Genomic DNA, 10,170 nt, shown 5'->3' with positions numbered 1-10,170 from the left:
ACTGAGGAAAGAAAGCAAGGCACCATATTAGTTGTCATTCTCTTGCATCCTGGGATGTTCAAGTGCAACTGTGGAAAAGCAACGTACAACTCTGAAAGACCTTAAAAGAGAAATGCAAGCTTTGGCGTTACACAGCAACCAACTGTTCAGGCTGCTCGATACCTAGTGACAGAAATTACTTCATGTACTACATCGCTAGTGAGGGATTTGCTTTATGTTCTATATTCTTTCCTTTTGATTTTTCTGATTTCTCCTGTTTTACCACACGCTGTGCCCAGCAGGTGTCTGTGTTCCTCTCTGAACCTGAGGCGAGATGTACCAGGCTGTTTGCTGGGCTGCAGGGTAGCGCTTGCGGGCCGTGTTTGCCAGCTGGACAGTCAGCTGTTGCCTGAGCTTGTGCTTCAGCTGCTTTTAGTTAAAGCACTAGTTAGTGTACCTTTTCTTAACCACCAGTTTTCATAAAAGCATAGGCAGGTAGTATTTTGGACTCCTCTACCTTTCAATTAAATTTGACTGAAATTGTCAATAAGGCTTCAGTTGCTGGGGAGAGAGTAAAAATGAAATACACCATGTGGTTGCATAAACTTACCAGATTTCTCTGAAAATACTCATACATTAAAAAAATATATTTGTGAAACACTAGCATCATTTGAGAAACTTTGATTCTAAATGCAAGTAGTATTTTCTTGCTGTTATGTGTTAATTTGTAATTTTGCCTTTAATGATATAAACCATTATTAACGAGATTGGAAGGGCAGTAGGTACCATGTTGGAGTTGTTTATACAACAGCTTTTGTTGGTTTGGATGTCACTGGAATGTTTTGTTGGACAGTAATAATTCCTTTTTCCTGTTTCTTTGTGCTCCCCTTGGTTTTGCCAGTATTTCTTTTTCTTCTTGCCCTTGGGACAGAGACTGTCCAGTGGTTGTACAGCCCAGTGAGTTCACAGTCCATCCCCTGGATGTCACAGTCAAAAGGCTGCAATGGAAAGGGATTAGGCTGACAGTGGCTGAGGAGTTGCTGGTGCAACTTGCAGGTATGGTTAGTTTAGGAACAGAAGGAAAATACTTAACTTTTCTCTGTTATGCTCTTATTGTTCACACTTCTTTCTTTTCCCTTCTTTGGGGGTCCTCAATCTTCTCTCTGCAATCAGCTTAGTCTCCTTAAAACTGAAGATATCATTGCTATTTTTGTTGATTTCTTAATTTTTAAAAAGTCCTGCCTTTACCACAGGAGCCTACCTAGGTAAGTCTTGCTGAGACTTGGAATCCTGCCATAACACAGGGTGGAAGGGACCGTGCGAGCTTGTCCTGCCCAGCCTCCTGCTCAGAGGAGCTTTAGACCAGGTTGATCGGGGCTTTACACAGTCAGGTCTTGAAAATCTACACAGATGGAGACTGCACATCTCCCAGAGCTCCACTGCTTGAGTTTCCTCACAGCAAAAAGGTTCTTCATATCCAGTCGGATAAAAGGATTATTAGACTGCGTCTTTGTCTTCACATTGCTTTTGTTTTTTAATTACTCCATATTCTGGTTTGAGGACATAAATTTTGTAGCAAGCAGCATCTGTCCACTTCATACTGCTTGCTGTAGTTCTTGATTTTTTTTTTTGTCCTGATTCTCTTCATGCATTCTGAAAAACTGTAAGTATATTGTCAGTGCAACATTTTCCTCAAAACCCTCTTCATACAAGTATTTTTTGGAATTTTGTCCCTATACTTTTCCACTCAGGTTCATGTTAGAATGTGTACAGTCCCTGTGCTTACCTCTAGGAAATGGCCTGCTCCTCGAACCTGCAGCTTTCTCATTTTCTTTCGGACTGTAACCCATAATAACTTGTGCATTTTTACAGTATTGATTCTGTAAATATTGCTTGCAGTATGCAAACATGTATACGTAAAAGCCTCTGCCTTCAAACTGTTTTGACTTGGAACTAAACAAATTTTATTCTGTTATATTTAAATACAAAAAGTAGAAAGGGAAATAGTATTTGCAGTGCTGGAAGTGACAGACCAAGGAGGAACATTTTTGCCTTCTGTCACTTGATTTAGTTGCTTTTTATGAGGTTAATGTACAGGTGTTTTAGTTCTGCTGTTTATCTGCAAATCCTGAGAAAGTTTGATGTTTCTGTAAAGGGTTATATAGATTTTATAGCTAGATGGCACTCCTGAGTGGGTTACTGTGATTGTTAATGTTCCTGATGGTGTGTCTCATTTCTATTATGTGGATTTTTCCTATATCGCATTTAAATATTACTGGTTTGAAAGAGAAGCCGTAGTCACACATGCAGGATTAAGAATAATTTATCAAGAAAAAACCCCACAAATTGAAATGAATCAGATTAATTTATAATTTATTCAATCCTGAGCACAATCAAGGAGGTTTGTTCAGCGCTGCTGCCGTTTCGTGTGTTACCACCCAATTACAGGTCCCTTCCAACCCCGTATGATTCTATGATTTTTTATTTTTTTTATTCGATTGCTGTTACTCTTCTATCTTATAGGTATGTGTGAGTTAGGAAGAAAAGATGGTATTAATTCAAGTGAGAAATGCTTCGGGTTTGTTTGCTGCGTTGTGCGGGCTGCTTTTGTTGCTTGAGAATACCTTTCACCAGCAGCGCGCGGTGCCATCGCTGGGGTGAGAGACTCTTATTTTCAGGTGAAACTCGTTTCCGGAGACGGTTCTGGAAGCTGGCGGCCGGGCCCGGAGGCCGGTAGGTACTGAGGGCACTGCGCGCGGCCGCGCGGCGCTTCTCTGGGGCTTGTAACAGCACGGGCTCCCTGCGCGCGCTGGCGCCTGCCCGCCGCGCGGCTGAGGGGAGTTGGGGGCGGCGCGGACGGGAGCCGCCGCCTGTGGCGGCAGACGGCGGCCCTCCTCGAACCTCTCGCCGGCGGTGAAGCACCTCGGTGTCGGCGGGGCACGGCGGAGACAGCTCCTTCGCCGCCACGCTCGATAGAGGCTGCTGCCGTTATCTCCGGCCGCTCCCAGGCTTCCCCGCTCGACCTCAGGCGCGCCGGGAGGCGGGCCCAGAGCGCCTCCGTGACGGGAACCGGCGTCCGGGAAGCGCCGGGTCGGTGGAACGGATTTCTCCGCCGATGAGGTAAGAGACGGGAGAGCGGGGTGAAAAATGTAAGCCAAAAGGGGAGGGAAGGGGGAAAAAGAGAAGACACGACTCCGCCGGGACTCGAACCCGGAACCTTTGAATCCCTTCACCCTCTAGAAGTCCAATGCGCTATCCATTGCGCCACGGAGCCACCTGTTGGAGTTTTTGCACACCGCCCAGAGAGCCTGCGCGCGAGCCGCCGCTCGAGAGGGCACGCGGGGCGGCAGGGAGGGCTCCGCCGCGGGCGGGGGCGGCGGGTCCTTCACCTTCCCGCTTGTGCTTAACCGGCATCAACAGGCTCGGATTTATAAACCGCTGCTTGAACGAGTCCGGGGCCGCCTCTACGTGCCGTTTGAGCGCTGCCCCCCCCGCCGGGTCCTGGGTGGGGCCCGCAGTTTGCAGTGAAGCGCTCGCCACAGGGCTACGTCGTTACTTCTTCTGAAAGACTGACTTTTAAAAAGTTCATTAGCAATTAATGTAAAATATTTGTCATCATCTCACTTGGGCGTTTTCAGAGTTAATCCTTATGTTTGGCAGAATATAATTATATGCCACAGTTGCCTGATACTGGAGAACTGTTCCTCTGAACGGCCATAAATCTGCATAAGGAAGTCTTCCTAGGATTGGATCTTCTTACACAGGCGAAGGTGATACATTGGTGAATTAGATCAAATGATTTTGCTTTAACAAATATAAACATTTCTTATATTGCAGTTGTTTATAATGTGCGTTTAAAGCACTCCACTTCTGTAGTAAAGGTGAACATTTGAGACAAAACCCCTTTCAGCCATAGCATCAGGGATATGGGAACTACATTGGGTCAGTTCCAAAGTTATTTGGAACCAAGTTATTTTCACATTGGTGATTTACAGCATTGTAGGTTTTTAGAGACAGTCTAAACACGGGATGTTTGGTTTTGGTTTTAAACAATAGCATCTGAATTAAAGGAACCTAGAAAACTGTGGTTATGTTTACTGGGCAGCCCATGGACCACAGCGGTTTCCTGGATTTCCAGTGCTACATGAGACAACAAAAATAGTATGGGAATCTGAAAGACAAGATATAGGTGATCAGTAAAAGTGTGTCCATGCAATCTCTGCTAGACACTGCAGCAGCTTATTGAGAGTTGACATATAGAGAAATAGGATGTGGGAATCACACCTTGAAATTAATAACTGAGAATATTTTGGGGACGTTAAAAAACCCCATTTTAAAGAACAAAAAAGAAAATAAGTTAGGGAAATAATATTCTGTTAACATGACAGTATTTTCAATGTGGATGAAAACATTACAGTATTCTTGGAGCGTTGTTCCAAATACTGTGAATGTCTATTACTAAATGGATTCAAGGGAGCAAGAACTGAACTGTATCTCTCCTAAAATCACAGTAATATCCCCAGTGGATTTAGTAAAACAAGATTTTTCCTTAAAAGCTGCAACTGTGTTCTGAAACAATTCCTTGATGTTATTTTTTAAGATCACGAGTAGGCATATTAGAAATGCCAAAAGACAAAAGAGTATGAGGCTATTCCTTCTTCAACCCTCCCCAAAACTGCCTAAGCCCAGGTAAAGCCTATGGTTTTCTGCTGGTGGGGTGACTCCCTGGCTTGTCCCTCCCGTGGCCGCCCTTGCCAAGCTTGGGGAGGAGGCATGGGGCTACCAGACACCAGGTCATGGTGGGAGGCTAAGGGGAGTGGACAGGGCTGGAAGGAGATCTGCTCTGTAGTGCCGTAGCCTAGGTTATGCAGTAAAATGGTTTAGTGAGAGTCTTGTGCTTCACTTGATAATTATTTAAAAGTATTCGTATCCGTAAGGGTGGAGAAAAACGTTAAAATTAGTGCACCTGAGGAACCAGGAAGCTAATCAAATCGATGTAAAATAAGCTGATTAGGGGACACTATCCATCAGCATTGCCTCAAGGACTGAGATACTGAGTGTAATGAATAACCAAGGTGACTCGGGTAACAAAGTCACACTGGCAGTACACCTCGTGATTCCCATGAAGTCACCTAGTGCGGCTGTGGCCAGCAGGGAGCCAAAGCTCATGAGCTGGCTAATTATTAAACAGCTCCTGCAGTGCTGCCCTGAAACTGGGGGCTATGGGAAGGGTTCAGTAGTTACAGCACATACTGTATTGGAGGAGCGCCCCCTGAGCTAACAAACTCTTGGGGAGCCAAAGCAGTTGTAAACACAGACCAAGAATCATCACATTGACAAGATTCAGACAGGTCTGATTGAATTTACAAGCTCTGCATCCATATGGTCTTGCCACAACTGATCTGTTATGGAGAAAACTCTTCATAGTGCTCCTGGTAAAGGAATGCAAAGAGTGGAAAGTTTAACTCGAGTACTCAATGCCCTGGGGTGCATAAAAGAAGCAGAACTTTTGTTTTTAAAAACTGAGTTGATCTTCAGAATAATAAGCTTAAATTTATGTTTGTGCAGCTCAGATTAAACCACTTGTAGCTAACTACTCGCCATAAATGTCTTGTAGTCAGTGAATACCTGGGCATGTTTATTGCAGGGTGAAGTGAGTGTTGGTACCTCGCTGATGTGATTTGGTAACACCGTACCTTTTGGACAGCACAGTACTAAATGGCTGCAAATAGTCAAGAATTTGCTGTGAGAGGACATGTTCTGAAGCTGTACAGGTGATGAATCCTGATACTCATATGATTGTTATTTCCTCTCATATTTTCGTTTTGGTTAGTTGGTTTACACTGGTAGGTAAAGGTTGGCTTGGGTTCCCTTCATGTAGGAAAAGTGACTTGGGAAGCATTTAGAAATTTTCCAGAGATATTTCAAGTTACTCAAGTCAGACTTCTCTTTTATTCTGTAAATATAGTCTCAATGCAAAGTCTATCCTTTTGGACAGCAGATGGAGCTGCTGCATGAGAAACAGGACAGTTCTCAGTTCATGAACTAAGGAAATATGGTACCTTTGGCAAAACACCTTATCAGATTAACCTTTGCTGGCACCTGGACCTGGATCAGTCCTGTGGACTTTTCGTCTTCTGGGAGCAGCTGAAGTCCACTTCTGTTGCAAGCTGGCTTTCATCTTAGTTCTTCGTCAACTTTATGCTCTGATTCAGGGATTAGAAGTTTCTTGGAGTACAGTTGTGCTGGTTTTAGTTACTGGCACGTAGAATACTTTTGCTGAACTCAGCTAGGTGCTATTTTGCTAATTTTGAATAGGAGGAAAAACTGAGCGAGGAATACCTTGACATAAGACAGCAAGTGCATCAATAGCAGGAGAAAAATAGCATTGTCATATAGTACTCTTCCATTGATTTAAAAAAAAAAAAAATAAAATCTAGAAATTATGAAATTTAAGTGTTCTTTGAGAGGCTTTTTACAACTTGGGTTCCAGCATTAACTTCTGTTACTATGGAAAGAAAAGTGCTACCTACTGTATATCTAATTAATTTTGGTAAGGTTTGAGCTTCACTGAATTTATTTAAAAGTCAATTTCCAAATTTGTAGAGCTTCCACAGATGTTTGTGGGGAGTACATCTTTCTCTGAGAACCTTTATAGTACATATACTTGTTGAGAGCAAGAGGTCATAGAAGGCTGCAGACAAAAAGGTTGTCATGTGTAGATTATCTAAATGGGACCCTTACATGATCTGTACATTTCAGGTTCTTTTCTTTCTCTCCCTTGAAGTGGGGATTATTACAATGCTACTGCTATAATGATTCTACAGTGTAGTGAGCAAGAGAGAGCACTCTTCGAACTGGCAGGAAAAATGCGCAGGCCTGAGGATACTGAAAATAACTATTTCAGAGAGGGTTTCTTATGTAGTTTACAATTTGATTATTTTCTCTTCATTTATTTTCTTAACATGAAGATAAATGCTTAACATTGTAGCTGCTTCTGCCTTTTCCTCAGTGGGGGCTGTAATCTCCATGTGGCTATCAGGGAGTTGAAGAATTACCCCCCCTTTCTTTGTCAGGCTGCCGGCAGGAAGACTGCTCTTAAGAACCTCTTCCAATTATCTTATTTATGGCTGTTGTTGGACTAATATATATTCTTTCCTCTCAAGTATATTTGGGTAGGTAGGAGTATTTCCCAAGGGCAGTGTCGCGAGGAGTTGAGGAGACACGAGCAATCATGCCAAATCACTCCTACAAGGGAGTACAATGCAAATTCTACAGACAATGTTGGTTCTATATGTCTCTATTAATATAGCAGCTGCTGCAGAGCTGCCTGTGAGATGAATACAGTCTTTTGATGGAAAAGTTTGAACCCCTTTCCTCATGTTGCATAAGTAGTATTTATTATTTTTTTTAGTAATTTTTAAATACCTGGTGTATAATCCATGGATCTTCGTCATTGTTTTCTGTGGTGATGCATTAGTGAACCACCTAGGAACTGGATGATGGTGTCACTTGCAGTTCATTCTTATTGGCTCAAATTCCTTCTAATAGCTTCTTTTGGAATAAATGCAAAATTATATTTATCATTCATATTTACAGTTTTTTATTGAATGTATTTATGTGCCCCATATTTGTTATTAATTTCTTACTGATTTATTCTTTGTTATTTTATGTCTATATTGTTTTATTTTCTCCAGAAAGCAAAGTACATAAAACCAGGTATCTACAGTGATCTTGTTTTTGTGAGGGTTTTTCTCCATGTTTTTCCTGCTTCCTGAATATGTACATTTGGAAGCCATTCACTGGAAAGGTACAGACTGATGGCCAAAGGAGCGTTTTTAATAAATGCAGATTATTGCAGTCAGGGTAAAGAGTGCTTTCTTTGTATCACACAAGGATGAAAATCATGACTACAAGGTGCTCTTTATCCCATTGATGTCTCTGTGATATTGCTATTGACTGTTTTCACTGAAAATAATTGGAGCATTAGCACCTTGCAGGAGATTCTCAGCATTTCCAGAAATCAATTTCAGCAGTCACACATACAGATTCTTAATTCTTTTTTCTTTTTTTTCTGGAGAATTGAAGTGGCAAATGCTTGACAAACATTTACTTCAAGAGTGCTCCCTATTAGTGTGAGACCCATGCAGAGTCATGTGGAGTTTCTCTGAGCACTACGACAAGACATTTGAAGTCCCAGGTAGTGCATCTTGGCAAATGTGGAGTACATCTGACTTCCAGAGAAATGGGACTCTGTTTCAAGAAAATGTCAACGTTTTCTGTTGTTAATTGGATCTGGTTTTCCATCAGAGGGTATCAAATTTTGTTTCAGAAATGTATAAGATATGTGTCAAACATCCTTCAAAAATATCCAAAGTGGTTCCTCCCTTTCACTATATAAAACTATTCTTGAAAAGCCCCCTTTTTGTTATTCTTAAAATCACATTTTATAAGTATCTTTTGTAATTTTATGCTTGTTTTTCAATGGGAATTTGCTTTGCAGAATTATTTCTTGGTTGGTTGTGGGTCCTGTCTACTTTGAAATTTTCTGTCCCCGTTCTATAGCTTAACACAGTGAGAATTAGCTACTAGCAGCTTTTCAGTCTTGCTGTAGTTCTGCATGTAACTCATCTTGTATTCCACTGCATTTCAGAAGTGTAACTTTTTGAGCATTTCTGTTGCCAGAGGAGAGCCTGTCTATGTTATTCTGAAAATACATTCTTTTGCTTTTTATTAACATTTCAGGTTTGGTAATAAGCCCAAGTTTCTCATTTCTCAAACTGTTTGTCATGCAGCTTTTTTCAGTGTCCTTTTGTCTACTTTCCTCAGGTGGTATCCTGTGCAAAGTACTCGTCTGTGATACATTTTGAATGAATTTTCTTAACTACAACTACCCTTGATCTTTGGCTTCCCTGTGCTGGGATTTCTGTTTGTGTTGCAGCTCTTCATTTCTGTTTCACTTAATTCCACCTTTGTGTGTGTGCATGTGAAATCCTAGACACATTATTTCATTCACTTTAGTTTTCTGTAAGCATTTGTTCATCTTAAGGTTGTCTCTTTGGTATTACGAAATTTTATCTAACCTCTTCTTATGTTATTTGTAATTTTCAGAGCAAACACAGACAGGCAGCACCTGTTTTTGTCTCAAGTTAATCCTCAGTTTAATTGCCCAAGCACTCTTAAAGACTACATCCTTAAGTTAATAATTATCAAAGACAACATTGACAGTGCAAAGTTTTGTTTTTGTCTTACATTTTGAAATCTAGATGTAACCATCTAGGGTTTTATTTTTTTAAAGTAACATCAAGTCAACAAGTACTTACACAGTCGAGTTGTTCCATTAAAGCTTTTCAGTTGATGCTACAGCTCAGCTCCTCCTATGCAGAAAAAGTATGTGTCTGTGGTCTAGTGATTTAATCTTGAATTTCTGGATTCTTATTCCAGCCATGCAACTACTGTGCTGTGTGACTATAGGCAGCCTGCTCCATTTTCCCTTCTGTGGGCAGTAGGGGCTTTCTTATTCCGTTTGTTGTTGTGCAAGTTAGTTATCTGCAAGGCAACCTCAAAATTCTGAGAGCAAACTTCCTCTGGAAATGCCTTATTATTATTATTATTATTATGTATCTCATTTTGTTTGTCACTTTCCATATATCAAACCTTAATGGCAAAAGGTATCTTACAGAATCTACCCAGATGGCTTAGCTGCTTTTCGACAAGTTCCCCTTCTTCTTTGTAGGGGTGTAGTAAATGCTACTGGGTGACAGAGTTCTTCAGTTGCTTCCTCAGCAAAATTACTTAGTTCTTCATTTTGTAAGAATGAAGCAGTTTTATTGTCCAGATAAACTTGAGACACTGATAAAGATTATGCTGCCTCTGCCAGAGTTTACTTAGAAAACAAGTACTAGAAAACTAACAGCAAGTACACAGATTTGGTCTCGAGACCAAAATAATCAAAAGGAGTAGGACATGTTTCTCTAGCATATGTGCTACGGTGTAGTACGTTGAGATTATTAATATATAAATCATAATATCTATTATATTATAAATATTATAATATATAAATTTTGCTCGTCATCGAGTATGCAGATTAAAAGCAAGAATTTGAGTATACAATTAAGGGATAATGAACCTGAAATGATCTAAAAAAAATCCTTACCTGCACTGTTTAAATGCAGTATTTGCTTTCTTTCC

The 10,170-nt window shown here is 41.0% G+C and overlaps 1 non-coding gene across 1 annotated transcript; it reads right to left on the bottom strand.

The window, feature by feature from the left end:
- Positions 1–3,168: 3,168 nt before the first annotated feature.
- TRNAR-UCU lies at positions 3,169–3,253 on the bottom strand. Its single transcript is given in 2 exon segments — positions 3,169–3,204; positions 3,217–3,253. It is a non-coding gene; the product is annotated as a tRNA-Arg (tRNA).
- Between the last annotated feature and the right edge of the window lie 6,917 nt (positions 3,254–10,170).

This window comes from Calidris pugnax, unplaced genomic scaffold (assembly GCF_001431845.1).
Source record: "Calidris pugnax isolate Ruff unplaced genomic scaffold, ASM143184v1 scaffold18, whole genome shotgun sequence".
Taxonomy (NCBI): Eukaryota; Metazoa; Chordata; class Aves; order Charadriiformes; family Scolopacidae; genus Calidris; species Calidris pugnax.
The sequence above is the reverse complement of the archived record's forward strand: the minus strand, read 5'-3'. Positions and strand labels throughout refer to the sequence as shown.